The 12,190-nt window shown below is 48.1% G+C and overlaps 1 protein-coding gene across 5 annotated transcripts in view; it reads right to left on the reverse strand.

Moving 5' to 3' along the window:
- The window catches only part of Arhgef2 (Rho/Rac guanine nucleotide exchange factor 2), a 52,194-nt gene extending 44,392 nt beyond the window's left edge, over nt 1-7,802 (reverse strand). For all 5 annotated transcript variants that reach the window (XM_048454778.3, XM_048454787.3, XM_048454768.3 and 2 more), the window contains exon 1: nt 7,567-7,802. The gene's annotated coding sequence lies outside the window, so the exon portion shown is untranslated. The remainder of the gene's footprint in view (nt 1-7,566) is intronic.
- Nucleotides 7,803-12,190: the final 4,388 nt, after the last annotated feature.

Here is a 12,190-nt window from a genome sequence, read left to right on the forward strand (position 1 = left end):
GGATGAGGCAAAGGCAGACCTCTAGGAGTTTAAGACAAGCGTGGTCTACATACAGTCAATGACTACAGAGTGAGACCTTGTCTCAGAAAAAAAAAAAAAGGCTTTTGTCTATCAGTGGAATAAGTGCATATTACTAGCTGGGAGACTCCAGAAAGCAAAACAGGAGGAAGAGGTTAACTTTGAGCGGGGAGGGTGGCTGGGATCTGAGGAAGGGAAGGAAAGGCTTCTAGACAGGTGGAGGAACAGGGAAGAGCCCAGCCCGTAGGAGAAGGCAAACCTGACCGCCTGAGGTCAATGCCTGGACCCTGGAGTAGAAGGAAAGTCCTCTGACCTCCACACATGTGCTGTGGTGTGTGGGTGAATAAGTGGGTTCTTTTATTTATTTATATATGTTTGACGTGTTGTACCTTCGGAGGTCAGAGGACCTTCCAGTAGCTAGCTCTCTCTTTGCTCTCTTTTCACTCCCAGCCCCCTCCCAACTTCCCCTGACCTCTTAGCTCAGGAAATGGCTCAAGAGACAAGGGAACAGCCCCGGCTGGCTCTCTTGCACTGAGGTCACATCAAGTCACAGGTCTGTTTCTGGTGACAGAACTAGGAGGTTCTGAAACAGGCACTGGAGAGGAAGTGGCCGAGCAGGAAAAAGCGCTAAGCAGTCATTTGATTTACCCCTGTCTCCTACAGCCCTAGACGGTCTGCCTCGCTTTTAGTGGCCTCCCTTAGCTAGCCTGCTCACCACTGACTCACAGACAGTAACTAGGATAGTAACTTAGAGTGACTGTGTGCAGCAGGGGGCGCTGTAGAGCAAAGCTAAGCCCTTGCTTTCTTCAGATGTGACTGGCGTTTGTAAGTACAACCTTCCTAAACCTCGTGATGGTGGGCGTCCTTCTTTTCTTTTCTTTTCTTTTCTTTTCTTTTCTTTTCTTTTCTTTTCTTTTCTTTTCTTCTCTTCTCTTCTCTTCTCTTCTCTTCTCTTCTCTTCTCTTTTCTTTTCTTTTCTTTTCTTTCCTTGACTCAGAAAATAAGAGAATGATGTTCCTAGCTGGGTGGTGGTGGTGGTGTGCACCTTTAATCCCAGCACTCAGGAAGCAGATCTCTGACAGTTCAAGGCCAGCCTGGTCTACAGAGTGAGTTTCAGGGCAGCCAGGGCTATTACACAGAGAAACCCTGTCTTAAATAATGAAAGAAGCCAGGCGGTGGTGGCGCATGCCTTTAATCCTAGCACTCGGGAGGCAGAGGCAGGCAGATCTCTGTGAGTTTGAGACCAACCTGGTCTACAAGAGCTAGTTCCAGAACAGGCTCCAATGCTACAGAGAAACCCTGTCTCGAAAAACTAAAAAAAAAAAAGAGAGAGAGAGAGAGAGAGAATGATTTCCTTACTGTGGTGTTTGAATGAGAAAGGCCTCCCTCCATAGGCTCAAGTATTTGGTATTTGAACAATTGGTCCCCAGCTGGTGGAACTGTTTGGGGAAGGATTAGGAGGTGGGGCTTGTTGGAGGTGTGTCACTGTCGGTGGACTTTGAGGTTTCAAAAAATGTGAGCTCTCAGCTGCTGCCCCAGCACCATGCCTGCCTGCTTGCCTGCGGCCATGCTGCCTGCTACGGTGGTCACAGACTCACCTCTGAAAATGTAAGCAAGCCTCAATTAAAAACTCATGCCTAGCTTTTTAAAAATTTTATTTGTGTATTATATGTAAGTAAGTGTTTTGTCTGTATGTATATTTGAACACCAGAAGACAGCATCAGATCAGGATGTAGTGAAACGTATTTGTGACCTGCCATGTGGATGCTGGAAATTGAACCCAGGCCTCGCTGAGCCATCCCTGCAGCCACTCCTGGCTTAGACTTATATTGTTATTATTATTACTATTACTATTATTATTACTATTATTGTGTATGGAGGCAATCAGAGAACCACAGTGCTGATTCGATTCCCTCCTTACCACCTTTCCATGGGTTCTGGGGGCTGAAGTCAGGTTCCCCAGGCTCACTCAGCAGATGGCTTTACCCATGGAGCCATCTTGCTGGCCTTACTTATTTTTAATATTGATTTGTGCAGATGAGTGGGCAGGGAGTGATTGTAGTGGTCAGAGGACAACCTGCTACCGTGTGGGCCCTGGGGAGTGAGACCAGGTGTTTCGCTTTGCAGGAAGTGCCTTTACTCTTAGTAAGGTTTGTCAATGACCCATCTTTATTTTTAAATTGCATTCTGTTTAGTTTGTGTATATGCATGAGAGAGAGAGAGAGAGAGAGAGAGACCATCCGAGCAGGTACAAGCGTGACACAGAGCACATGTTGGAGATCAGAGACAAGTTTGGGGATTGATTCTCTCCTTCCACCACACGGGCTCCCGAAACTGAACTCAGGTCCTGAGGCATCGTAGCAAGACTTGCTGCTCCCGATTTTGTTTTTTGTTTTTTTTTTTTGGTTGTTTTGTTTTACGAAACAGGGTTTCTCTGTATAACAAATCTGGCTGTCCTAGAACTCACTCTGTAGACCAGACTGACTTCAAACTCCCAGAGATCCACTGCCTCCGCCTCCCAAGTGTTGGGATTAAAGGTATGCAACATCACAGCCCAGCCAGTTTAAATAATTCTTAAAAGAAAAAAAAAGATGAGGAGTGCCGGGCAGTGGTGGCGCACGCCTTTAATCCCAACACTTGGGAGGCACAGGCAGGTGGACTTCTGTGGGTTTGAGGCCAGCCTGGGCTACAGAGCTAGTTTCAGGACAAACAGTGCTGTTACACAGAGAAACCCTGTATCGGAAATAAAAAAAAGAATTATTTTTATTTTATGCATATGAATGTTTCACCTGCATAGATGGATGTGCACCTTGTGTGTATAGTGGGCATGCAGGCCAGAAGAGAGTACTGGATCCCATGGAACTAGACTCACAGAAGACTGTGGACATCAAGTGAGCACTGTACACCCTTACAGAGTCCTCTGCGAGACCAGTGAGCGCTCTAACTGCTGACCCTCCTCCCCAGCTCTTAGCCCTGCCCCGTCTTTCTTAAATTGTTGTTGAAAAAATTAAAAAGAAGACACTGAAGGAGGGCCTGACAGTACATGCTTCTAATCCTAGTCCCAGACCAGCCTGGGCTACACAGTGGTGACTGTGTCTCAGAAGACCACCAGAGGAGCTCAGTGCTTAAGAGAATGTGCTGCTCTTGCAAGGACCTGAGCTTAGTTCCTAGTTCACAAGTGTCTGTAACTCTAGCTCCAGGAGATCTGACGCCCTCTGAAGCTGATGCCCTCTGAATCTGGCGGCCTCTGCAGGCACCCGGCACGCACATGCTACACTGACATACATGCATGAAAAACATCATACACACAAATTAGAAATAAACAAAAATAAACAAGATCTCAAAAAAAATTAAAAACCAGCAAGCAACAAAAAACAGAAGGCACACAGATCCTCAGGGCTTCTGGCCTCTGTACACACAGCTATAAACACACAGGAACACACAGGTACACACACAGGCACGCAAAAGGTCAGGGTCATCGCCAGCTAAACTGGAAGTTTGAGACAATGTGGGATACATAAGACTATGTCTCAAATATATATATATATATAAAATTTTCATGAAATTCAAAATTCCATACTCATAGAATTTTTTTAAACATGCTCACTCATTTACATATTGTCAGCAAAGTTGATCATTATGACAGTGGCCATATGGCTCACAAGCCTAAAATATTTTTTTCTGGGTCTTTATAGAAAAAATTTAAAGATCTGCTCTCTATATACCAATCAGCAATGGTTTCAGGGAGGAGACACTATTATCCCAACATGTCCGCTTCCTAAATATCGCCTGGAGCCCACAGAGGAGGTCAGCTTAGGAGTGCCTGCAGGTGCTGGCCAGCACCTCTGCAGCATACCCCTGAGGAACTGTCAGCACAGGGCACAGGCTTCAGGGGCTTGCTCAAAGTCACACAGGCAGTTGACTGCAGGTGGTGAGATTTCAAAGCTGACCCATCACACTATGGAGCCTGCATTGTTTTCTGAAACCAGAACACAAGCTCCTGGAGAGCAACCCACAGTCGTTCATCTCCTACCCTGCTTCTAAACCAGTCAGGCCAGTGAGGTGGGTGCAGTGGGGAGAGCCAGCCGCCTTGCCTGACACCATCCCTGGGACCCACATGTTTTAGAACTCCTGAAAGTGTTCCTCTGACCTCCACATGAACCCCCAATAAAGACCTAAGTATAAATTTAAAATTAAAACAGTAACAGCCAGGCAGTGGTGGCTTATGCTTTTAATCCCAGCACTTAGGAGGTGGGGGCAGGTGGATCTCTGAGTTCAAAGACAGTCCGGTCTAAAAAGTAAGTTCCAGTCAGGGCTTGAAAAGCAAAACAAAGAAACAACAACAACAAAAGCAGTTACACTAGTGGGTGGGTGAGATTGCTCAGCAGCTAAAGATGCCTGTCACCAAGACTACTGACTTAAATTCAAGGACACACACATAGATAAGTCATAATGTTTTTTAAGACCTGCAGAGGCCAAGTGGTGGTGGCACTACTGGGTGGCGGTGGTGGCGCACACCTGTAATCCCAGCACTTGGAAGGTGGAGGCAGGTGATTTCGAGGCCAGCCTGGTCTACAGAGTGAGTCCAGGACAGCTAGAGCTATACAGAGAAATCCTGTCTCAAAACACCAAAAAAAAAATAAAAAAGAAAGAAAGAAGGAAAGAAAGAAAGAAAGAAAGAAAAGAGGAAGGAAAGAAGGAAGGAGGAAAGGAAGGAAGGAAGGAAGGGAGGGAGGAAGGAAGGAGGGAGGGAGGGAGGAAGGGAAGAAGGAAGGAAGGACAAGACATGAGGAACAAGCAGTGTTGTTTCATGGCCTCTGACCTCTGGGTCAGTTCCTGCCCTGACTTCTCTAATGATGTCAACTGTAAGATGAAATGAGTCCTTCTCCGCCAGGTTGCTTATAGCCATAGTGTTTATTACAGCCACACAAGCCCTGGTTCAGCCATGAGTCCAGCAGAGGAGCGGGGCTAGGACAGGAGGACCCCAGGACCGCACTTCCTTTCTGTATGCTGACAACCCATCAGTGGCAGGGAAGTTCTGTGTCTGCACCGTCAGCCCATCTTGGCTGAGTGCTGGTGTTTCTCTGACTTTCCTGTCAATGCCAGGGAATAGTAGTACAGTTCCCCAAAGGGTGATGGTGTGGGGGGTTGAGGAGTAGAGGAGACCCATTCATCCAGCAACCAGCACTGTAGACTAACATAACTAAGTGTTATTACACACACAGTACAAAGAAAAGGACCCAGAAGGATCAATATATCAATGTAAAGGCAGGCAGAAGCTTGTATGGCTAAAATCTGTCCTCCTAGAGAAGCTTCGGGGGTGGCCCTGAATAGGAGCCCATTGGCAGCCAAGCCCACAGTGCAGAGTTATTGACTTTACTGTTAGTAAATTCCAGAAGTTCCAAGCTGCACCATACCCTAATCTAACCACACACTCCACTAAGTCACTGAGCAGGCATCTCCCGCCCCACCCACCCTGTGCTCTGTAACACTCACGCATCAGGCAGGAATTTCGCTGTTTCTGAAGGTGATCATCGGGTTTGCTTTGTTTTGTTTGCAAACCGAGTTTAGGGATCCTGTCTTCCTCCCCACCCCACCCCACCCCTGGGCTTGTAACTGAGTATTTCTCTACAGGAACCCCAGGTCCCAGTCCAGACAGCAAGGCAGCCAGACAATCCTCGTCACCTCCTGCCAGCTTCTCGGCAGGCACCGTGGCATCTGTGCCAAAAGGGTGGGGCAAGAAGTCTGAGGTCCAAAGACATCTAAGATCTAAGAAGACTTTGACCAGAGGTGACACGGGGAATTAACCCGGAAGATCCCAGGAAATGCTAAGTAGTTGGCAGAGTGGGTAACTCTTAATAGGACAGTAGGACAGGTTAGACCAGTGGTTCTCATCCTGTGGGTCGTGGATCACGACCCCCAAAGGTCACATATCCTTCATATCAGATATTTACATTACGATTTATAACAGTAGCAAAATTATATCTATGAAGCACAAATAAAATCATTATATGGTTGGGGTCACCACAACATGAGGGACTGGATTAAAGGGTCACAGCATGGGGAAGGGAAGGTCGAGACCACTGGTCTAGACTCTGGCTTTAGGAATGAATGAGTGGTCATATGTGTGTGTGTGTGTTTTGGTTTTTTGAGACAAGGTTTCTCTGTGGCTTTGGAGCCTGTCCTGGAACTAGCTCTTGTAGACCAGGCTGGACTCGAACTCACAGAGATCCACCTGCCTCTGCCTCCCGAGTGCTGGGATTAGAGGCATGTGCCACCACCGCCTGGCGGTCCTGTGTTGTCTTGCAACCCTTACGTCTGCTATAACAAGACCACATTTCCCAGCCTGGCTTTCGCTTTTTCCCCTCTAAACTTATTTTTATTGAATCTTAAATGTGCAACAGCTTCTTAACTCCACACATTCATTGAAATTTACAGATTTATCAGGAATTAGATTTTATTATGGTATTTTTCAAACAAAATGTGTTTTGGTTGTCCCTCTTACCCCCACACTTAAAAATAAGGAAAAATGTCTTGTCTTATTACATTGTAATCCTTGGTAATTCCTTTTCAAAATATGGGGAAAAATCTTTAAAAGGTTTCAGGTGACATGGACCATCTCTTGACTCTCTATCGAATATAAGAAATATCGTGAGACACAGAGTTGCTGGGCATTCGAGCCTCCAGCTTCTCAGATCTGTGGCTGTCCTTGGTGTCCGCACTGCTAGAAATATGGTAGAGGCTGGGCATAGTGGCACGCATCTTTAATCCCAGCACTCTGCAGGAAGAGGCAGGTGAATCTCTGTGAGTTTGAGGCCACCCTGGTCTGCATAGTAAGTTCTAGGACCTCTGGAGCTACATAGTAAGATATTATTTCAAAAAACCAAAAGAAAAAGAAAATGAAAAGAAAAAGTAAGTCTCCAGGTTCCAGGTGGGCTGGAGCTCAGGGGTGAGCACTCCCCTTGCTTGCAGAGGTGCTGGGCTCCGGTGCCAGCACCATACAGATAAAAATGATAGTGGGAGTATTATTAAAAAAAAATTTTAAAAAAATGATAGTGGGATTTGTTTTGCTTTTTCTCTTAATGACAACACAATGAATTTGAATGCCGAATAAACTTGAATCTAAAACCTAGTCTACAACTTACTTCTTAATTGACATAGATTAGTTATTTAAAGTGAGTAGATTAACCCTACAAGATTCTAAAGATTAAAAGAGAAAATATGGAAAGGATTTAGAAATACTTGCTACACAAGTCGTGTTAATTAACCATTGACCACTGTTGTGATTCCATCTTCCATTTGCATACTTGCATGCATACACACACACTCACACACTCTCATACTCGCGCACACTCAAACACTATACACTTTTGCACACTCACACACACTCGCACACTGCTCCCTGATCACAAATGGGAAGTGAGTGTGAAACAATGGTTAAGTTCTTTTGCCACTCCTGGGGTGCCGAGGAGTTCCTGCCCATCGCTGCTTCCTGAGTAAATGTACATTTGTCAAGTAAGGACCCAGGAAGAGGAAGAGTAGACTCACCAGACCTGGGAGAGGTCCCAAAGATGGGAAACCTGCTCTTGCCCTCGGCTGGTGACTTCAGTACGCGTTCAGGTCCTGCTTCGGGCAGCCCCTCTGAGGGTCGGTCCCCACACTTCAGCGGGGGTGCCTCTGTCTTGGTCCCTCTCCAGGAACTGTTCATGGTCCAGAAGTTTGCATAGGGGCCAGGGGGCACTCACTCCAGTCCTGACCAGCTGCCTCTTCAACTGCTCAAGCCCTTCCCTTCTCCACCCTACTTCAAACACACTAGACAGTTCTGTGGCCAGGCCGTTAACCCTTCTGGTGCCACTGCCCTGCCCTAAGCATTCCCTGAGCAAAGGGCAGCCACAGGACTCAGGCTCCCCTGGGAACAGGTGTGGAAGACCAGGCTGGAGTCTCTCTGAGGGGAGAGGATGTGGGACCCCAACTAGGGAACTTTTATCTTCCCTCTAGCAGGGGACAGGGAGAAACTGAGGCAGGAAAAGGGCAGGAGTCACCGCTGGAGACCAACTTAACAGCAAGGTCTTCCAGAGGGCAGCAGGGGTCTCTGTCCTCTCAGTTTGGCTTAAAAAACTACTCCTTGGTCCCTTTAAGGGGCAGGCCACAGTAGCGAGTTAGAAAGCCAGTATTTATGTGCGATAAGGTACAGGGAGGAGCTCCAGGTGAGGAGGGCCCTAGTCCCACAGGGAAGAAGGTGACCAACAGCTCGACACACATACACATGGTATAGCTTGTTTTGGATACCAGGCGACAGGATATTTGGCCAGTTCCTCCACCCTTTCCTTGGTAACTGAGGAGGTGTGGTGGACTCACTCTCACTTTCTCCTCCAGGGCAGAGGGCAGCTCAGCACACATCGACTTCCTGAGGTGACTAGGAACGTGCCTCTCTAAGGATCCTGTGGCTACTGGAACGGGCTTGGAAGAATTGCTCGCTCTGACAGCTCCTTATTTACAGGGCCTTGGGCAAATTTCAAGTATTAAATGCTTTCTCCGCCATTTGTGAAGAGGAGCAGTAATGGGAAACAACGCAGACCTGTAGGAGCCACGCAGTAACTGTGCTTTGGGCCAGTGTGATGGCACACGGTACTCTCAGGCAGGGCCAGCCTGGGCTATGCAGTGAGTTCAGGTTAGTCGTGTCTATACAGAGACAAGTTTTGAGATTCTGTCTCAAAAGCAAGTGAAAATAAACATGCTAACTGCCAGCCGGTCAGTAGTGGTGCACGCCTGATACCTGATTCCAGCACTCGGGAGGCAGAGGCAAGTGGATCTCTGTGAGTTAGAGGCCAGCCTGGTCTACAAGAGTTAGTTCCAGGACAGGACAGGCTCCAATGCTACAGAGAAACCCTGCCTCAAAAACCAAAACCAAACCAATATGAGTCAGACCCATGCCAACTGCCATCCGCTGGTGATCCTTGGGTAAGCCGATTCACTTGGCCCTTCATGAGTTATTGAATAAAACAGTCTTCTGGCTGTTATGTGTCAAATGGGGACAAATGGCTGAGGACACACATCACAGTGAGTGGACCTGGTCACCAGGTTCTCCCTGCATCTCTCAGCCCCCTGCTACAAGACCCTTGTGACTGGCATACCCTGCCTTCTGGCCTAAAAGCTCCAGCCTGGGGGCTAGGCTGCCCTTCCCTATATAATCCAATCATTTGGTTACCTGATCTCTTTGTATTTGGGGCCTCCTGGATGTTGACCTGGTTCCCATCTCTCCCCACTTTGTCTCTCCACATGGTCCAGCTAAGGCTGGACATGGCCACTCTGGACTCCCCTAGAGAGCCCTGTCTCTGACTATGCTCTCTACATATCTGTAATAAACTTTCTCCTCCACCACACTCGGGAGCAGGAAAGCCAGCCATCTTTCTTTTTTCTTCTTCTTCTTTTTTTTTTTTCATTCAAGGTCAGTCATCTTTTGCTCTGAAGTTTTTGCTGTGGATAGAGGAAGGCAGCTGCTGCCAGAGGAACCATGTACCCTTTCTTACATGAGAAGGAGACAGCAACCGCCTCTTCATGATAACACAGGAGAAATGCCTGTCATCTTAGCAGGGAGGATCATGGAAATCCATTAAACAATCTGTGCTGTCCAGATGAGGATGCAGGCTCCAAGATGAGATTACCGAGGTTAACACTAGTGGCCATCTTGGGACCGGGACCCAGTTGTTCTGTGTGGTCAGTGCTGCTCCCCATGGCCCACATGAGCATCCAAGAGACAACGTCCCGTGCCTGGATTGCCCTATTCTCCCTGCAACATAGACTCCTTCACCAGATCTGAAGGCAACAACTGACTGTGTCTGGTACCAAGTTGAATGAGGGCTAGCCGTCTGCGCTGCAGAAGGCAGAGGGGACTGGGCACCTGAAGGCTTCAGGATTACTATCTCTCTTTTTAGGGTAGAGCCTCAGTCTGGGCACTTAGTCTTCGGGGTGATGAGGTGCTCCCCTCTCCTCACAGATCTGCACACAACCTGAGATGAGGGTTCACAGCCTTGAGGTTTGGGGGAGGCTGTGCGTGTGAAGGAGCCTGTTGGCACCGGTCCTCCTGCCAAGTAGCCTGAGTCGGACGCTGGCAGTCTGGAAGCTGACTGTTCAGCTGAGTCTGTCTACAGACTCTGGCAGTCCTTACACTCTCGGCGGCCTCTACCCAGGGAGGCTCAAATTCCACCCTGACTTCAAGAGATGAAGTTTCCTGTTTGGCCTCTTTCCAAGAACCCACGACATTCACTGCCTTCACCTGCCCTCATCTGTGAGCTCCTGTGTTCCTGGTTCACCTCCTTCCCCACAGTGCCGTTGAGCTGTGCGAGGAAAGGGAGCAGAGCTCCCCAGCTTTCCGGAAGGGACCACTGAGACTGAATGCCAAGAAAAATAAAGCTTTTTGTCACCTGCCCAAGTCCATCCCGTTTTGGGCAGGAGAGCCCTCCTCCTGCGGCTTAACTCTGTCTGCACCCATGGGAAAGAGCGCTCCCCTCTCTGGAAATGAATAGCTTAGAAGGAGACAGCAACGTCCTCCCCAGCAAATGGGCTGCCCCTCTGCTACACCCCTACACCTGTTCACTCGGGTCCCAGTCTGGGCGTTCCCAGGTTGCACTGGCACACGATGAACAAGAGCAAGCATCTTGCTTTCTGACCTGGCTGGTGCTGGGGTGTCCAAGCTGCAGGGCCTGAAAGGAGGATGTGAGCTGGCTGAGGACCACTCCGTTTGGAGCTTCCCATTGTCTCCATGTCCTTTTCATCTTCCAGGGACCCAGAGGCGCCCACAGCTGGGTAAAGGAAAGGTTAAGCCGGTTGGGCAGGGGAGCTGAGGAGCGGAATCTAAAGGCGAAACTTGGTAGGAGAAACAAAGCCAGTGTTTGTTGGGCTTCCCTCCTGCTTGGGAGGGTGTTCTCACACCACGGCATTCCTGGGTTGGCCAGAGTCAGTTCACAGTGGCTTCTCCAGGGCGGCTGCAGCCAAAGCTACTTTTTTCCCAAGGAAGGAAACCCACAACTTCTTCCAGGCCTGAAAAGCCAACATTATTGGGTAGTGGTGGTGCACACCTTTAATCCCCGCACTCAGAAGGCAGAGGCAGGCAGATCTCTGCGAGTTTGAGGCTAGCCTGGTTTACAGAGTTCTAGGACAGTCACAGCTATGCAATAAGGATACCCCATCTCAAAACAAAATAAAAATAAATTCAACCTCGAGAAGCCATTTTCTTTAATAGCACTGTTACTTTTATGTGTATGTGTGGGTGCAATCAAAGGGTGTTGGATCCACTGGGACTAGAGATAGAGGCCACCTGCCATAGACACTAGTTTCTAAATCTGGGTACTCTGAAAGAACATTATGTGCTTTTAACTGCTGAGCCATCTTTGTTGGTTTTTTGAGACAGGGTTTTTCTGTATAGTCCTGACTGTCCTGGAACTCAGAGCTCCTGCCTCTGCCTTCTGAGTACAGGGGTTAAAAGCGTGCACCACCACTGCCTGGTGGCATTTGGATTTTTCAAAGCATAATTTTAAGGCTGGAGAGATGGCTCAGAGGATAAGAGCACTGACTACTCTTCCAGAGGTCCTGAGTTCAATTCCCAGCACCCACATGGTGACTCACAACCATCTGTATGAGATCTTGTGCCATCTTCCGGCCTGCAGGAATACATGCAGGCTATATGCTGTATACATGATAAATAAAAAAACCATAATTTAAAAAAAGATTACGAGTGTATCAATTGGGCACCTTATGCCAGTAGTCTGGAGGCTGTCAGCTACCATGTGGACGCTGGGAGTCGAACCCACGTCCAACAAGAGGAGCCAGTGCTCTTACCCACTAAGCCACCTCTTCCATCCCTAAAATCACTGTGCTGAGACCCTTTAATACAGTTCCTCATGCGCAGTGACCCTCAACCACCAAATTATGTCGTGGCTACTTCATAACTATTATTTTCCTAGTTATAAACCATAATATGTCTGATATGTAGGATATTTGATACATGACCCCTGCGAAAGGGTCCCGACCCACAGGTTGAGAACCCTGACTTGGACAGTGGGCTAGAAACAGATTGTTTTCTAGAAGAGTCAGTAAACACATCAGGTTCCTCAGGGCATGAGAGCCTCTGCAAACCTTGTACAGCTATGGAGAGCTAGGAAGGAAGACTTAG

Source organism: Myodes glareolus, chromosome 17 (genome assembly GCF_982192425.1).
Source record: "Myodes glareolus chromosome 17, mMyoGla1.1, whole genome shotgun sequence".
NCBI lineage: Eukaryota > Metazoa > Chordata > Mammalia > Rodentia > Cricetidae > Myodes > Myodes glareolus.